We start from the raw sequence: 19,931 nt of genomic DNA on the forward strand, positions 1-19,931 counted from the left end.
GCAGAGGGATACTGAATGTGTTAAAAGTCCTAGTAAACTTAATTCCTTTTTTATGTGTTAATATTTAATGAATGTGCCTATAAGATAAAGGAATGGCTCTCTTAAGTACTGTCTTTATTCTCTTTGCCATATACTTGCCTTGTTCTTGCGATACTATCTTTGTGAGTTTATGTCTAGGTCAGTGTCTTTCCATACCTCTCCTAGCTGTCCTAAGTATAACCACTGCTATGGTAACTGGGGTTTGCAGTTTATACCCAAATTCTGCAGGTCTACCACAGTCTCTCCCTAGTAAACCAACAGCATAAAAGAACTCAAGGAAGAATGCTGTTTTCTACCAACTTTGGTAGGATGCAGCCTCTGAAGGCACCTGGCATTTCTCACTCTTCTGTTCCATTATGTCATGGTTGGCCCCCTTTTTGGGTCTGCCTACCACCATCTTCCTTATCATTTTAAAAGGATACGTATCTTCAAAATTCTAATTAAGTTTATTTCTTACGAAACCAACACCTTATTAGTTATGTGGGGATTTCATCCAGTTCCAAACAGGGTGCCGGAACCATCTTCCCTCAACCACAATGGAATAGCCAGAGAGTTTTACGCCCTGTCAGCCAGGGACTACTGCCCTAAATAGCAGGAAGGAACTACAGAAGAATGACCACTGTGACTCAGCACCCCCTTAAGAGTAAGGGTGTGAACTCTCTGAGAGGGGAGTTGAGGCAGGTTAGTCACAGGGAAATGAGAAGATGAGCTACAACATGGCCAACAGACAACATGGCTGCAAGACCCCACCAAGACCTTGACCTTGAGGTCCAAACAGGCCTCACCACTGGCCCCCATGATTGGCAGGGTAATCGATACAGATGGGGTCCTTCCCCTAAGCATTAGCAAGGGGAGAGCTAATTAACTGGGTAAAAGGTAACCACACAAGCTGAATCCTACTCTCTGTGCCTAAAGGAGCCTGCATCAAATCTCAGTGTGTATTTCCATCTTCTCCCATTTTTCAGCAAACTCTGTTCTTTTCCCCATTACCCAATAAATTATTTTTCCTGGCTTAAAAACAAACAAACAAAAAATAAACAACAACAAAAAAACCTAAATATAACAACCAAAACTATGAAACTCCTAGAGAAGACATAGAGAAGCATCATCAGGACTTTGTGTTAGGCAACAATTTCTTAGACTTCATTACAAAAGCATGAGGTAAACAGGACTTCATCACAATAAAAACCTTATGTGTATCAAAGGAGTTCATCATGAAAGTACAAAGACAGCAGAAAGAATGGGAAAAAGTATTTTGAAATCACATATCCAATAATGGCTTACTATTCAGAATATATAATGGAAAAAAGACAAACAACCCAATTTAAAAAAATGGGCAAAAGACTTGAAATGGCATTTCTACAAAGAAGATATAGATATAGCCAATAAGCACATGAAAAGGTGTTCAACATCATTACACATTAGGGAAATACCAAGGAAAGTCACAATGAGCTATCATTTCATACCCACTAGAATGGCTACTACTTTTTTTACAAGATAGAAAATAACAAGTGTTGGAGAGGATATGGAGAAGTAGGAACACTTGTCTATTGTTGGTGGGAATGTAAAATAGTGTGGCCACTGTGAAAATCGTTTGGCAGATCCTCAGAAAGTTAAGTATAGAATTACTATATGACCCAGTAATCCCACTTCTAGTTATATACCCAAAAGAATTGAAAGCAGGGACTCAACAAATATTTGCACAACAAATATTTGCACTGATGTTTATAGAAGCATTATTCACAAGTGCCAAGAGATGAAGCCACCTAAGTGTTCTTCAGCCAATGAATGGATAAACAAAATGTGGTATATATGCCCAATGAAATATTATTCAGCCATAAAAAGGAATGAAATGTGGCAACATGGATGAAACTTGAGGACATCACGTTGAGTAAAATAAGCTAGAAACAAAAAGATAAATATTTCATATGATATGAAATGATTAGAATAACCAAATTAATAATAGATTCAGCAGCTAATAGTACAAGTTACCAGGGGCCAGGATGGAAGTAGGGAATGGAGACTTAATACTTTATTGGTTAGAGTTTGTCTTTGGGGTGATGGAAAAATTTTAGTAATGGACAGCAATGATGGTAGCACAACACTGTGGATGTAATTAACACCACTGAATTATATATTTGAATATGGTTTAAAGGGGAAATTTTAGGTTGTATATATGTCACTGGAATAAAGTTTTTAAAAAACTGTAAGACTGTACAACACAAGTAAACCCTCATGTAAACCACAGACTATATAGTTAATAGTATAATAGTGTCGTTTCATCAGGTGTAATAACGGTACCACACTCATGTGAAGTGCTAATAATTGAAAAACCCATATGTGTGATATGGGAGTTTATGGAACTCTGTATTTTCTACATGATTTTTCTGTAAACCTAAAACTCCTCTAAAAAAAAATAATAAAATAATAAAAAGAACCTCCATGAACCCATTCCCCAATGAAACAACCATAACTAGTAAAAATCATAAAAGATAAAAAACAAACATTTGAAATATGTAGATGCATAAAGCACAAGAAACATTTAAGTAAATCTACTAACACTGTGTAAAGACAACTAGTGTCTGTAGCATATGAGCCACAATCCATTTTCTCCTGTTACCATCTACTCAGTTTTATGGAATTTATAAGGAATGGCCAGGAAGACCAGATTTCTACCTCCAACACCCTATCTATGGGTATTAGGGGCTAGTAGCCAGCATTTTTCATCACCTCCAGCACTAAGTTGGAGAGGCTATATTGCTAGTGAGGGCAACCAAGAGTTTGTGGGCTCCCTTTCTCCCACCGGCCTCATTTGTAGGATAGAAGCTCTACCCCTGGCATGGCAGTTTGAGAATACTAGGGTCTCACCAACCCTTGCCATGATCACCTCACACCAGCCCACTTGTAGGGCTGAGGTTCGACACCTGAAAAAGCAAGCAGCAAGAAGAGCAGAGGCTACTGCCACTGCCCAGGGCCCAAAGCCGTGGTTCAAAGATTTTTCCCAGTGATAGAGGCAGACCACAAGAACAGAGAGCTCCCAAGCCATCCCCAGCAGCGGTTCAAAGATTTTGCCCAGATACAGAGGCAGTCCACAAGAACAGAGAGCTCCCAAGCTACCCCCAAAGGGACCGACTTTATTGAAAACAGAAGGTAAAGTAGTTCAATCTGAAGAGAAGTCCCCAAAATAAATGGAGATTTTGGTGGTAAGCAATTAAGAGGAGGCAGGTAGCTTCATGAGAGCAACAAACTAGGCTATAGGCTAGCTAGTTTGCCAGAGAAGAGAGCACTAAGAAAAGCCCTGCCAGAGATCAGAACAAATCTCAACCACTCCCAGGAGCTGAGGAGAGGAGGGATTGGGGAGCAACAACTAACTGGTAATTGCTTTGGGTTCTCTTTTTTAGGGTGAGGAAAATGTTATAAAGTTGACTACGATGAGATTTTGGTGGTAAGCAATTAAGAGGAGGCAGGTAGCTTCATGAGAGCAACAAACTAGGCTATAGGCTAGCTAGTTTGCCAGAGAAGAGAGCACTAAGAAAAGCCCTGCCAGAGATCAGAACAAATCTCAACCACTCCCAGGAGCTGAGGAGAGGAGGGATTGGGGAGCAACAACTAACTGGTAATTGCTTTGGGTTCTCTTTTTTAGGGTGAGGAAAATGTTATAAAGTTGACTACGATGAGATTTTGGTGGTAAGCAATTAAGAGGAGGCAGGTAGCTTCATGAGAGCAACAAACTAGGCTATAGGCTAGCTAGTTTGCCAGAGAAGAGAGCACTAAGAAAAGCCCTGCCAGAGATCAGAACAAATCTCAACCACTCCCAGGAGCTGAGGAGAGGAGGGATTGGGGAGCAACAACTAACTGGTAATTGCTTTGGGTTCTCTTTTTTAGGGTGAGGAAAATGTTATAAAGTTGACTACGATGATGGTTGCATAACTGTCAACACACTAAAAACACTAAATTGCACACGTTAAATGGGTGAATTTTATGTATATAAACTGCATTGTATTAGATCTGTGATAAAAATAATAAATAGATGTCTGAAATAAATTTTCAGAAAGCAGGATGCCTGCTCCTCGCTTTAAAATTTTTAAAAATCCGCTCTTAGCACTAGCTTGGAGCCTGAGGAGGCCTGTTGGGAATGGTACTTCTAAAATGGCAAATATAACTAGAAGGTTGAGTTTCATGACCATTTTGGCTAACTATCAGCAGAGTATCCGGAACCAGAGGGGATCACACAGTTCTTCTTAAAATTAAGGAGGGAGGGGCAACCAGCAAGATGGCAGCAGAATAAGGAGCTCCTAGAGTCAGCTCCTGCTACAGCACAGTTAGTAAACACCCAGAGCTATCTGGAGCTACCTGGAGCACCTGTGTGGGGGCTCCAGGTGATCAGAAGAGCATCCTGCCACATCCTTGAAGGAATGGAAGGAGACTGCTGATCGGCACAGAAGAATCGTAAGTAGAGTGCTCCATACCACGGAGACCGGTGCCCATCCTCCACGTGAGGCACAAGCCACCTCGGGAGCTGTTCCGTGGCTGTAACTGAAAGCTCCACATCCCAAAAACAGGGGCAGAAGAGACAGTTGGGTACCAACTGCAGTTACTGATGAGTAAATTCAGGAGGTTAAAGTGTAATCCTGAGAACAGCTAAAGTTTGAGACTGTTCAAGTCAGAAAGAGGCCAGTAGCCACCACCTTAGCTCCATGCCTGGCACGAGGGGAAGCAGGGCATACTGAAAATCACAATGCTGGTAGGGACCAGCTTCTTTCCATCCAGATTAGACTGCAGGTCTAGCCTAAGCCCTAGCCCCACCTCTCAGAGGGAGGAAGCTGGGGAGACCTGTGCTAGCCTCTCTGGGAAATTACTGGCCAAGCTGTGGAGGCTGGTGATTGTTCTACTTTGGTAGAGCTGCACCAGGAGCTATTTTATGCTGGAATTGGAAATTACATTTCCCAAAAACAGGGGAAGAAGAGATGGTTGGCCACTGATTTTGGCTAATGATTGGTGGACTTGGCTGGCTAAGGTGTGACCATAGGAACTACTAGGGAGTGAATCTGTCCAGGTCAGAAAGGTCAGTGGTCACGATTTTGACTCCACACCCACCCTAAGGGGAAGCCAGGACCAAAAATCACAGTGATGGTAGGAATGGGCTTCTTTCACCCAGATCAGTCTGCAGCCCTAACCTAGGCTTCAGCCCTACCACGGGCTGGGAGGAGGCTGGCAGGCCCTGCAGCAGCCTATCCAGGTAACTACAGGTACCTTTAACTGGCACAGACTGAAAAATTGGAAGTCTACCAGGGCAACAGCGGTCATCTTGGACATACACTGCATACATTGCTGACAACACCTGCAGCTCAATCCCACACCCAGGCAGGGGAGAAAAGGGAGTGAAGCCTCATCAGTCTCTCTGGGCAACTACAGTCTATTCACACAGGACTTGGATTATTCCACACAGTTGTGACTCTGTCCTACCCCCGGCAAAGGAGAAAGTTGGGAAAAACTTCATCAGTCCCTCGAACAATGAGGGCAGCTTGAGCCTCCACAGCTTACAATACCAACTACATCCTTGGCGCTCACTGCACAAATACCATGGAAGAAAGGGCAGGAAGGCCTAAACAAAAGAGAAAAACTGCACCCAGAATAAATATTCTAGTAAGCCAGATGCCAAGACACCAACAAAACATTACAATCCACCAAGAAACAGGAAGCTATGGCCCAGTAAAAGGAACAAGATAAGCCTCCAGATGACATAAAGGAGTTGAGACAACTAATCATAGATGTTCAAACAAATCTCCTTAATAAATTCAATGAGATGGCTAAAGAGATTAAGGATATTAAGAAGACACTGGAGGAGCACAAAGAAGAATTTGAAAGCTTACATAGAAAAATAGCAGGTCTTATGGGAATGAAAGTTGCAATAAATGAAATTTAAAAAAACACTGTACTCATATGAGGTGAGGCAGGCTGAAGTCTGGCTGGCAAGCATAGCCGCGCCCAGTGGGGGATATGCGCAGCCCACCACTCGGGTGTAGGGCGGCTGGTACGGGTGAACTGCCCTCAGCCATGGAACGGGCGCACTGCCCTCGGCCCCGCCCAGGCAACGGGCACCGGCTTGCTGATACCCAGCAGGAGCTGCCTATGCTCACATCCCCCCTCCCGCACTGTCAAGCCGCAGCACAAGCCGCACCATAAAAGGCAAGGAACTAGTCCCTACCAATCACTCCCAGCCCCGTTCCCCTTTCCCGCCGGTGCCGCCCCTTCACCAACCTAGAATCTGCCTCTTCCCCCCACCAACTGCTCGCCACCGCCAATCCAATCCCCCTTTGGCCACAGCCAATCAGTCCCCTGCTCACTCCCCCATAACCCTATATAAACACACGTACTTCCCTTAATAAATTAGACCTGCGTGCTCACCTCGTCTCCGTGGCGGTTTCTCCGCCGCGCGCCCTCCACGCCTGCAAGCCCCCGCAGGAGCCTAGGCCTCTCCTGCCCCATCGTCCACCGGACAGGACGTACCGACCGCACTCATATAATAGCAGATTTGAAGAGGCAGAAGAAAGGATTGGTGAACTTAAAGAAATAGCATCTGAAAGCACATACAAAACAACAGATGAAGAAAAGACTGGAAAAAACCAAACAAGTTCTGAGGGAACTAAATGACAGCAAAAGGCATGCAAACATATGTGTCATGGGTGTCCTAAAAGGAGAAGAGAAGAGAAAAGGGGCAGAAGGAATATTTGAAGAAATAATGGTAAAAAATTTCCCAACTCTTTTGAAGGACATAGATATCCATGTCCAAGAAGCACAATGCAATCCCATACAAAAAATGTGAATAGACCAACTCTGAGACACATACTAATCAGAATGTCAAATGCTAAAGACAAAGAGAGAATTCTGAGAACAGCAAGAGAAAAGCAATGCATAACATATAAATGATACCCAATAAAGAAAGGTGCTGATTTCTTAACAGAAACCATGGAGGCAAGAAGACAGTGGTATGATACATAGAAGATACTACAGGAGAAAAACTTCCAGCCAAGAATCATATATCTGGCAAGAGTGCCTATCAAAATGAGGGCGAGATTAGAATATTCACAGATAAACCGAAACTGAGAGAATTTCTAACCAAGAGACCAGATTTTCAGGAAATGCTACAGCCTAAAAAGAAAAGACCTGAGAGAAAGGCCTAGAAGAGAGTCTAGAAATGAAGATTATATCAAAGAAAGTACCCAAGTTATCAAAAGAGTGGGGAAAATAAAATATGACAGATAAAACTCAAATAGGAATAAACTTAACCAATGATGTAAAGCACTTGTATTCAGAAAACTGTAACTCGATGTTAAAAGAAATAAAAAAAGGCCTAAATAAGTGGAAGAACATTCCATGCTCATGGATTGGAAAACCAAATATCATAAAGTCGTCAATTCTACTCAAATTGATACAGATTCATTGCAATCCTGATAAAAATTCCACCAGCTTTTTTTAAAATTGAAAACACAATTATCACATTTATTTGGAAGGGTAAGAGGTCCTGAATAGCCTGAAACAACTTAAAAAGGAAAAGTGAAATCTCATCCCCAGACTTATATTACCTATCTATAATGGCAAAAACAGTATCGTACTGGCATAAAAACAGACACATAAACCATTGGAACCAAATTTATGGTTCAGAAACTGAACCCTCACGTGTATGATCAAGTGATATTTGACTAGTCTATCAAATCCACACAGCTCAGACAGAACAAGTCATTCCACAAATGGTGCTAAAAGAACTGGATATACATAGCCAAAAGAATGGATGAGGACCCCTATCTGACACCTTATCCAAAAATTAACTCAAAATGGATCAAAAACCTAAATATAAAAGCAAGAACCATAAAGCCTCTATAAGAAATTGTAGGAAAATAGTTTCAAGCCCTCGTGGTAGGTGGTGGATTCTTAAAGGAGATAAGAGGAGGACTGAGATGGACTACTGATGTTTAATATATGTAGAAGTTCTAATTACCTTTAATGTAAAAGTGCAGAAATGTATAGAGTGGGTGGTAACAAATAGTGAGTAACAGCTAGTTTATAAATGGGTATGTGGCTGAAAATGGTAGTCTAGGGATGTAAATGCCAATTGACAGAATGTTCGAGAATAATCTAGGAACTGAATAGCACAGTAAACCAAAAGGTGGATGAGAATTGTGGTTGATGGTACAAATGCAAGAGTGTCCTTTGTGAGCTAGAGTAAATGTACATCACTACTGCATGGTGGTGGGAATGTGGAGAACCATGAGAAAAATAAAACTGGAGAACCTATGGACTGTGGTTAGCAGTAATAATGTAATATGCCTGCATCTATGCCAAAGATGTACTGTGTTGATAAAGGGGCAGTATGGAGAATGTGTGCCAAATGTACACTATGGACGTGGTAACCATCAGATGCTATTATTTTATCTGTAACAAATGTTCCACCACAGTGTGGTGTGTTGATAGATGGATGTTGTTTGGGAATTCTGCACATGTGTACGATTTTTTTATAAGTGTATAAGTTTACATCTTCCATCATAAAAAATATATTTAAAAATTTAATAGGGTGGGTTGGGGGAAAAAGAAAAAAAATTAAAATTAAAAAAACAATTAAAGGAGGGAGGAGATGTGGTTCAAGCAACTGAGCAGCTGCCTCCTACACAGGATGTTCCAGGTTCATTTCCTAGTTCCTCCTGAAAAAAACAAACAAACAAAAAAACTAAACAAACAACAAGCAAAACAAATGAAAAAACCAAATCAGGGAAGCCGATGTGGCTCAGTCGCTGAGCACTGGCTTCCCGTACACAAGGTCCCGGATTCAATCCCTGGCCCAAGGTACTTCAAAAAAAAAGTTAAAGGAGTTTATGACTGAGATGAAACTGAATTCTATTTGGGCAAAAGAAGTGTTTATGTGTACGAAGGAAAAAACAACACAATTACTCCCGGAGGCAAGCGTAACAAAACCAGAATAATCTGGGGAATGTAACTTCCACCTATGGGTACAGTGGCATAGTTCCTGCCAAATTCTGAAGCAACATTCCTGCTAAGGCCATTGGATACCAAATCCATGTGATGCTATACTCCTCAAGGATTTAGAGTTATTGAAAAATAAAGAAATAAAATTGTAGATTTGTAAAAAAAAATATTTAGGCTATAAAAGAATAACCTGGAGAAATTAGGTACATAAACACACAAAAGAAATTAATGAGTTACATGATGAGTTACATGAAAACAGAGTCCATCCATATCTTTTCATCCTTACTATAGAGGATGTTACATGGTAATAAGTGCTGAATAAATGTTTCTGTTGAATTGAACCAAATTTTTTTGGATACCAAAATATAATTATAGATATTCTATTTGTTCTTCAAAAGGGCAAAGTGCTTATTAATAAGTAACTGCATTTGAACCTATTGCTGTCTGCCTCAAATTGCTTAGCACCTCAAGGCAACATTTGAACTAAGACGTTGCTGCAGGGCGGGAAGGAGATGATGGGAAGGAATTGAGAATACTATTACATACCTCCAACTATTCAAAGTGTATAACAGAATATCCCTATGTTTCATTTAGGAAAAGCATTACATGTATACTTTTAAAGAAATAACCAATTTTATAGCAAAGGCATTTCAAACTTATCCTTCATTACCTAGCAGTTAGGCTGAAATTTTAATATGGATTTAATGGCTACTTTAATTTCTTTACTTGATATGGCTTATTCATGTCATCTGGTTATTTTATTACTAAGGTGTTATCTTATTTCTGAATTTTAATAAAAGTCTATATCAAGGATATTTATTTGTCATATGTTATAAATATTTCCCTCCCCCATTAGGACATTTATATTTTATATTATATTTTTCTTCATTTTATTTATACTTTTTATGTACTCCTTTCTGGTTCATATCCCCATTTCATACTTAAAAATGTTTTCCCTATTAAACATGTGAAAAAGTGCTCAACATCATTTGTAAAGGAAAACAATTTACACCTATATTGAGAAATATTTTACTTAACAGATGGACAGAAATCCAAAAATTGATGAGACACTCTGTTAAGGAGATTGTGAAGAAATAGGCAGTCTCACATATTGCTAGAGGAAGTATAAAATGGTATAACCCCTACAGAAAAAAAGTGTTTTAGAAATTGGAATTACATTTATCTTTTGAACTATCAATACTTTGAACTAGCACACAGATAAATTTGTATTCCTGTAAAATGACATGAAAAATATCCATTACATCATTCTTTGTATTACTATCAGGAAAAACAACCCAAATGCCCACCAGCAAAGAATGAAATAAATTATAGCAAAACCAGACCATGAAGTACTATATTGCTATAAAAAAACTGAGGAAGATCTCTATATATTGAATGATGCAAAAGGAATTCCAAAATAGTTTTTAAGAAGCAAAGTAGAATGTGCAGAATATATAATTTTTTATGTCAACTAAAAAATATAGAAGGCCAAATGAACATTTTTTTGCTTGCAAAAAAATCCATGAAGAATCTCTGGAAAGAGATATAATATAAGGGTTAGCTGAATGTATATGTGCATAGAGGGGTGAATAAAGAACACATGAGGGGCCAGGGATGGGAGAGTTTTCAGAGAAAAACGTTATAGACTTATAACGTTATAGACTTATCCCTTGTCTGGCTGCTTGCTGTGTCTGCTTGTTGTATCAGCTTGCTGTGTCTACTCCTCTTCTTTATGAGGCACCAGAAACCAGACCCAGGACCTCCCATGTGGGAGGTGGGTGCCCAACTTTTTGAGCCACATCTGCTCCCAGCTCATTGTGTCCACTCGTTGGTCACCTTGTTATATCAGCTCGTCTTCTTTATTTTTTATTTTTTTTTAAGATTTATTTATTTTATTTATTTCTCTCCCCTGCCCCCCACTGCCCCAGTTGTCTGTTCTCTGTGTCTATTTGCTGCGTGTTCTTCTTTGTCTGCTTCTGTTGTTGTCAGTAGCACAGGAATCTGTGTTTCTTTTTGTTGCATTATCTTGTGTCAGCTCTCCGTGTGTGCGGTGCCATTCCTGGGGCAGGCTGAACTTTCTTTCGTACTGGGCAGCTCTCCTTACAGGAGGCACTCCTTGCGTGTGGGACTCCCCTACCCTGGGGCACCCTTATGTGGCAGGGTACTCCTTGCGTGCATCAGCATTGCATGTGGGCCAGCTCCACTTGGGTCAAGGAGGCCTGGGGTTTGAACCACGGACCTCCCATGTGGTAGACGGACGCCCTAACCACTAGGCCAAGTCTGCTTCCCAGCTCGTCTTCTTTAGAAGGCACTGGGAACTGAACACCAGGACCTCCCATGTGGGAGGTGGCCACCCAACTGCTTGAGCCACATCCACTTCCCTAGACTTATTTTTGAACTATGTGACATTATATAGTAAAAAATACGTAGAATAGTCCTCTTCACAACCCAAGTTTATTTATATATTTTCATATTCACCTATATCTTTAAAATATGTTTATAGATTGATTTTCTACCTTTAATTCACCTAGGATTTCTTTTGGATAATCTTTTTTCACAAAAATTAATCCCCTCTTCCCTCTAATGAACCTGGTTAGCCAATTATTACAATTCATTTATTCACTATTCCATCCTCTCTCCCAAGGATTTGAACTAAACAAAGGTTTAATTCTGGTCTTCAAAAAGTTTCGCTGATTTTTCTTTCCATTCCTGTTCTACACAAGAGTTTTAATTATTGTAGCACTAGAATTCACTTATTTTTACATTACATAATATTTTAAATTACCAGGAATAATATACTTATAATACATTTTCATATGTTTTCCTCATCATCATTACTTTTTAAATTCTTATTTTTGTTGTTTATATTTTTATCATTATTTTTATTAAAAGACAAAAATGATGGCTGGTCTCATGCATTTATTCTGCCATTTGAATTTTAAAATCTTGTCACGTACCTCTCCCTTCTTCCCAACCCTCAAAGACTCCCATTTCAGTTTAATAATATTGAATTAGATGTGCAGATTAATATGGACGTAAATGATACCCATTTACAACAGAGTCTTCACATTCAAGAAACACAGTGAGTGTCTGCATTTATTCAAGTCTTCTTTAATATTCCTTTATTTCATTTTATTTTTTAAAATTTTCTCTTTAATATTTCTACATAAACTTTTGTGGGTATTTTCATATAGGTCATGTACATGTTTAAAGTTCATTCTTAGGCATTTTATATTTTTGGTTGTAAGTGTTAATGGGACCTTTTTCTGTTACAATTCTGAAGTATTATTGCTTATATCTGAGAAAGTCATTGATATTTGTATTATTTATTTTGTATCTGTCCATAACACTGAAACCTCTTCACTAGTTCTAATTATATTTGCACTTGATTAGGACCAGATCCTAAAATCTTGATCTTGCACCTTAGGTACTAGCTTAAATTCAGGGGCCTGACTTTAAATTACACTGGTTCCTAAGGAAACAAATACCACTTAGTATGATTTGCTTTAAGTTAAAGAGCATTACTGTTAAACAGGAAAGGGTTTAAGAGACAAAATCTTATTTTCCTAATGACAGAACTAGACCCGGGTTTCCCAGATTTGGTACTACTGACATTTGGGGCCAGCTATTTATTGTGGGGGACTATCTTGTACCTACTAGCACTTTCCCAGGTTTGACCAAAATGGCCCGTGACATTGTTAAATATTCCCGAGGGAGGGGAGGCAAATAAGTAGCCTACAAGTGCCTACTCTAGAGGCAGGGCTCATTATCATAATTTCCTCCAACAACTATTATTAAAAGGATACCAAAGTCATCTTTCATGAAGTAAGAAAATGCCAACTATCTTAAAAAGTTGTTGGACATAGTAAATATCCAAGATTTTTAACAGAATGAGGAAAGATGGTCTTACATTGCAAGATAGCAGGGCAGACTACAACAACTACAATGGTGATACTAGAATAAGAAAAGAGAACAGAATAGGATATCCAGAAGTGGACCCAAGCATATATAATTTTGTGCATGAGGAAAGCAGCATTTCAAAGCAGAAGGAAAAGAATGGCTATTTAACAAAAGAAAATGGTTCCAATTCACTAATCATTTAGGGGGAAAAAAGATTCTTAGAAAAATAAGCCACAAGAGAACAAAACAAATAAAGAATCTCGAGGTGGGAAAGCCTATATAAACAATCCCTGATCAAGAAACACAGAAGAAATAAAGATTTAATGTAAAAATTAAAATCTTAAGGAATTCAACTTCTAGGAAGATGGAGTAGATATACTTTTACCTATTCCTATTACTAGGTATATTTATAAACACTGAACAACACATATAAAAAACAGACCTTGGCAAGCTAGGGATCTTGAGACCAGATGGACAACACAGAGGTGAATTTCCTGGGTTTTCCTGTTGCCTTTTATCTCAGACTTAAAGTACAAAAAGTTGACAATACAAAAACTGGAATGAGTAGTGATTTTATAAAGCAACAAGAGATTGCTTTGTCTAGGAAAAGGACAAGGAAATTGACCATCTTGCAAGACATAAATATTTCAGACAATAACTACTCTACAATAGCCAAACACAATAGAAGAAAACTTGTGGTCTCATCCTCACCCATGCCAAAAAATGCTCAGTGAGAAGTCCAGACTTCCATCCTCATGAGGGTGTAACAAGGTGCCCTAATACCCTTGATGATGTCATAGAAGGCCAATCAGAGAGCCCCATCTTTCATTCTTGCTGAGTGCTACTGAACCTCCCTCATCACAGTTTTAGTTGAGAGCATGTGAGGGGCCAGAACTCCCACCCCTACCCAGGAGTAACAAGAAACTCTACTTCATCAAGTGTCAACAGAGACTGAGTGGGAAATCTGGAGTTCCACACATACACATACCACCTGGCATCAACAAGATAGTGCCTTTTCTAAGCAAGCCAAAATGATGTCAAATAAAGCCACCTTAAACAAAAATCACACATCCTACCAAGAACCAGGGAGATCTCAAACTGAACAAGAAAAGACAATCAGTAGATGGCAACACCAAGATGACAGAGATCTTAAAATTACCTGACAAAAATTTTAAAGCAACCATGATAAAAATGTACCAATTATTATATATACTTGAAAAAATGAAAAAGATAGAAGTCTCAGGAAAACAAGTCTCAGCAAAAAGAGAAGATATAAAGAAAAACCAGTTTCAATTTCCTATTAATTGAATTTAGCAATATATTAAGCTTCATCGTTGAAGAAGTTTTGAACCACATAGAAGTTCAACTATGGCAGGGGAGGAACACTGGTGTGGAGTGTTATTGATGGGGGCCACATGGGTGGGGTGGAAGTTCTCCAGGGCATGTAAATAGGGTACATAAAAATGTTCTGAGACATGTTTGGTATTTTTATAGTAGACACAGTTATAAACGTCAACTGAGGGAGTGCTGAGTTCCTACCCAGGGGAGCTCTGTCACATTTCCCAATGGAACAACAATAATCCCCCAAGGGCAATGGCAAAGACCAACAAGGAAGGATGGTCCAATAAAGACTCCTTGATACTGATGACTATGCTTATGAGCCTGTGTGCCTGAAATATAAACTAGGCCTAGAACTGCAGGGTGCCTAAGAGTTACCTCCTAAGAGCCTCCATGTTGCTCAAATGTGGCCACTCTCTAAGCCAAACTCAGCATGTAAATGCATTACCTTCCCCCCAGCGTGGGACATGACTCCTGGGGATGAGCCTTCCTGGCACCCAGGGATTACTACCAATCATTAACTGGTGATGCAACTAGAAAGAGACCTTGAATTAAAGGGTCAACTCAGACCAGCAGAATATCTCAGTATACGTGTTGCAACAAGTGTTAAAAACTGCTTTTTGTCCTTGAATTAAAGGGGGAAATGGCAACGACATATGAGTTGATATGGCTAAGAGTCTTCAAAAAAGAGCCGGCAGGTCATCACAGGTATCGCGCTTATGCACACCTTGGCAAGACCTCAGAGAGGGCCAAAGTAGATACAACCCTGGGTGCTGGTTCTCCTGAAGGCTATGGAGATCCAAAGGGTATATGGTCATGGCATATGGATTTGGAATTCTGTGTCATGTCAGGGGACCCTGCTTTGGAATTTGTGCTCCTGAGTGTGATGGAGCTGGACTCAGATGTGACCTTTCTATGCCTCTTCTGTCACTTTTACTGAACCTGTGGTTGGAACTAGGGATGGTGCATACTCAGGATTGCCCATATGCCAGCTGGGCCCTGAGCCTCAGCAGAGTCGCAACTCCTCCTCTCTGGTTCATTGGACTTACCCAGGTCAGATAATAGGGAGGCAAAGATGGTCAACTTCCACACCAGGGAATCAAGAGTGCCAACAACTGCAAGCAGAGGAATTGCATCCATCATCTATGTGGAATCTAAGCCCTCTCTTGATCTAGAGGTGGAGAGAAACTTCACCAAAGAGCACTATCTACTGGTAGGCCAGGAAACTGCAAGAAATAAAAACGATTTTTGGAGTCTCTCATCTCCAGGCACTATTGAATCTGGTCTGAACCTCATTATTGGGTCCTTGCCTCTGTTTTGATAACATAAAGTGGGAAATGCCAAATAATTAGAATAAGTTGAACCAAAAACCAAAACAGAACCGTGAAACAAAACCAGCAAGCAAGAGAGAGATAATGACCATCAGAGTAAATTCACCAACATAATCATATGAACAGACATCAATAAAAATGACAAGCCACACTAAGAAACAGGAAGATATGGCCCAGCCAAAGGATCAAACAGAAAATCCTGACAAGACACAAGATTTAAGAAAACTCAATGATTTTTACACAAATCTCCTAAAAAAGGTAAAGAATATTAAGAAGATACTGGGTGACCATAAAGAACAATTTTAAAGCCTGCAAAGAAAAGTAACAGGGCTTATGGGAATAAAAGACACAATGGATGAGAGTAAACAGACATTAGAGGAGAGTGAATATAACTTAGTGGTTGAGCACCTGCTTCTCATGTACAAGGTCCTGGGTTCAATCCTCAGTACCTCCTAAAAAATAAAAAAATAAAAAATATATATTAGAGGAATATAATACAAGATTTGAATTGGTTGAGGACAGAATAAGTGAGTTGGAGGACAGAGCACCTGAACATGAAAAGACAGGAGAACAGAAAAAAATGTAAACAATGGAACAGCGTCTCAGGGAACTGAATGAAAACATGAAACACCCAGACATATGCATTATAGGTGTCCCAGAAGGAGAACAGAATGGAACAGGGGCAGACAAATATTTGAGGAAATAATGGCCAAAAAACTTCCAAACCCTAATGAAAGACATAAATATCAATATCCAAGAAGAGCAATGCATGCCAAACAGAATAAATGCAAATAGCCATACTCAGAGACACTTATTATTTAGAATGTCAAATGCCAGAGATAAAGAGAGGATTCTGAAAGCAGCAAGAGAAAAGCAATGCATCACATACAAGGGAAGCTCAATAATACTAAGTACTAATCTCTCATCAGAAACCATACAGACAAGAAGGCAGAGGTATGATGTATTTAATGTTCTGAAAGAGAAAAACTGCCAGCTGAGAAATCTTTATCTGGGAAAATGGTCCTTCAAAAATGAGGGTGAGTTTAAAGTCTTCAAAGACAAACAAAAACTGAGAGAGTTTGTTACCAAAAAACAGGATTTACAAGAGATACTAAAGGGAGTGCTGCAGCCCAAGAGGAAAAGACAAGGGTGAGAGACTTGAAGAAGTGTTCAAAAATGAAGAATATTAGCAGGGGTAACTAGAAGGGTAAAAGACAGACAATGGTAAGATATGATAGTGGAAAGTCAAAGGATAAAATGGATGATGTAAGTAATGTCATTGAACAATAATGGGTTGAACTCCTCAATCAAAAGACAAAGACTGATAGAATAGATTAAAAAATATGAGCCATCTCTATGTTCTCTACAAGAGACTTACCTTAGATGCAAGGACACAATCAGGCTGAAACTGAAAGGTTGGAAAATGATATTCTATGTGAATAGTAACCAAAAATGATTTGAAGTAGCATTACTAATGTCGGAAAAATAAATTTTAAATGCAAAACTGTTATAAGAGATGAAGGTCATTATAAAAGATGAAGGTCATTATGTATTAATAAAAGAGGCAATTCACCAAGAAGAAATAACTATAATAAATATTTATTTACCTAACTTCAGTGCCCCAAAATTCACAAGACACACACAGGCAAAACTGAAGGGTGAAATAGATGTCTCTACAATAATATTTGGAGACTTTGGTATGATAGAACATCTGAACAGAGGATAAATAAGGAAACAGAGAACATGAATAATGTGATAAATGAACTAGATCTTTATTTAGAAATAGAAGGAAACTATTTAGATAGGAATAGTATGTTATATGCACAACAGGGTAAAGTGCATATATGCAAAGCACACAGCTAACATTGTACTCAATGGCGAAAGACTGAAAGCTTTCCAGCTGAGATCAAGGACAAAGGATTTCCACTGTCATACACTGTTATTTAACATTTGCTAGAAGCTCTAGCTAGAACAATTGGTCAAGAAAGAGAAATAAAAGGCACATGAATAGGAAAGGAAGAAGTAAAACTTTTACTATTCACAGATGATATAATTCTGTACTTAGAAAATCCAAAAATATCCACAACAAAGCTACTAGAACAAATAGAGAAGTTCAGTAAAGTGTTGGGCTATCAGATTAATACACACAAAGCAGTAGCATTTCTATACAATAGTATTGAACAATCTGAGGAGGAAGTCAGGAAAAAAACTCCACTTATAAGAGTGGCTAAAAGAATCAAATACTTAGGAATAAACTTAACCGAGGACATAAAGGACCTGTATTCAGAAAACTATAAAATACTGCTAAAAGAAACCAAAGATGACCTAAATAAATGGAAGGACATTCCGTATTCATGGATTGGAATATGAAATATCATTAAGATGTCAATACTACCAAGACTGATTTACAGATTCAATGCAATCCCAATAAAAATTCCAAGGGGCTCTTTTACAAAAATGTAAAAGCCAATTTTCAAATTTATTTGGAAGATTAAGGGGCCCAAAATAGCCAGAAACATTTTTAAAATGAAGAATGAAGTTGGAGGACTCACATTTACTGACTTTAAAACATATTACTTAGCTATAGTGGTAAAAACAGCATGGTACTGGCATAAAGATAGACATACTGACTAATGGAACCAAATTGAGGATTCAGAAATATACCTTCACATATATAGTCAAGTGATTTTTGACAAAGCTATGAAATATATTCAGCTGGGTCAGAGCAGTCTATTCAACTAATGGTACTGGCAGAATTGGATATCCATGGCTAAAAGAAAGAGGACCCCTATCTCATACCTTCTACAAAAATTAACAAAATGGACAAGATACCTAAATATAAAAGTTAAAACCATAAAACTCCTGGAAGAAAATGTAGTGAAACATCTTCAAGATCTTGTGATAGGTGATGGTTTCTTAAATCTTATACCAAAAGCATGAGCAATGAAAGAAAAAATAGTTATACAGGACCTCATTAAAATTAAACATTTATGTGCTTCAAATGACTTTGTTTAGAAGGTGAAAAGGCAGCCTACTCACTGGGAGAAAATTTCCGGAAACCACATATCAAATAAATCATCTCCATATTATATAAAGAGGTCATACAATTCACTGATAAAAAGACAAGAAACTCAATTAAAAAATGACAAAAAAACTTGAACAGAAATTGTTCCAAAGAACTACAAATGGCCAAAGAGCACATGAAAAGATGTTCATAATCAGCATATATTAGGGAAGTGCAGATCAAAATTACAATGAGATATCATTTCACTACTTACACAATGGCCATTCTTTAGAAAACATAAAACTACAAGTACTGGAGAGGATACAGAGCAATAGGAACACTCCGTCACTGTTGATGGGAATGTAAAATGGTGCAGCCTCTGTGCAAGGCAGTTTGGTGGTTCCTCAGGAGGCTAAATATAGAACTGCCCCATGACCCAGCAATCTCACTATGAGGAATATGATCAGAAGAACTGAAAGTTAAGGATGCAAACAGACATTTACACATCAATGATCATAGCAGCATTATTTACAATTGCTAAAAGATGGAAACAACCCAGGTATACATCAGCTTATAAATGGATAAACAAAATGTGGTATATGATGGCACACTGTAACTGTAAGAAGAAATCCTCCGGATTGGGGAATGAACGATGGACTAGAGTGGACTTACTGTTATTCTACTGTAGACTTATTGTGATTCTGCAAATGGAAGAACTTTCATCATTGGTGTGGAGGTAGTGGCCACTGGAGGTTCTGAGGGGAGGGAGAGGGAAAAACAGGTTTAATTTGGGGGCATTTTCAGGACTTGGGAATTGTCCTGAATGACACTGCAATGACAGATACAGGCCATTATATATCTTGTGATAACTTTACAAAAATGTGCGGGAGAGCATGTAAACTACAATGTAAACTATAATCCACGCTTAGTGGCAATGCTTTAAAATGTGTTCATTAATTGTAAGAAATGTACCACACTAATGAAGGACGTTGTTAATGTGGGAAAATGTGGGAGGGGTAGGGAGCAAGATATATGGGAATCCCCTATATTTTTTATGTAATACTTATGTAATCTAAGTATCTTTTAAAAAATTAAAAAGTATATAAAAAAAGAAGAAATGTAAGTTGGGATGCATATGACAGACAATATGGATGAACACAAAGGACATTATATTGAGTGAAATAACCCAGGCAAAAAAGGACAAATATTATATGGTCTCACTAATATGAACTAAATATGATGAGTTAATGCAAGGAGGTAAACTATAGATTATAGGTTACTAGGAGATAGAACATAGGTTGAGAAGGGGGAGCTAATGCTGAATGATGTAGCACGTT

The 19,931-nt window shown here is 38.7% G+C and overlaps 1 protein-coding gene across 3 annotated transcripts in view; it reads right to left on the minus strand.

The window, feature by feature from the left end:
• NUP62CL (nucleoporin 62 C-terminal like) overlaps positions 1–19,931 on the minus strand; it is a 110,806-nt gene that overhangs the window by 66,872 nt on the left and 24,003 nt on the right. The window lies entirely within an intron of this gene.

Source organism: Dasypus novemcinctus, chromosome X, assembly GCF_030445035.2.
Source record: "Dasypus novemcinctus isolate mDasNov1 chromosome X, mDasNov1.1.hap2, whole genome shotgun sequence".
NCBI classification, from domain to species: domain Eukaryota; kingdom Metazoa; phylum Chordata; class Mammalia; order Cingulata; family Dasypodidae; genus Dasypus; species Dasypus novemcinctus.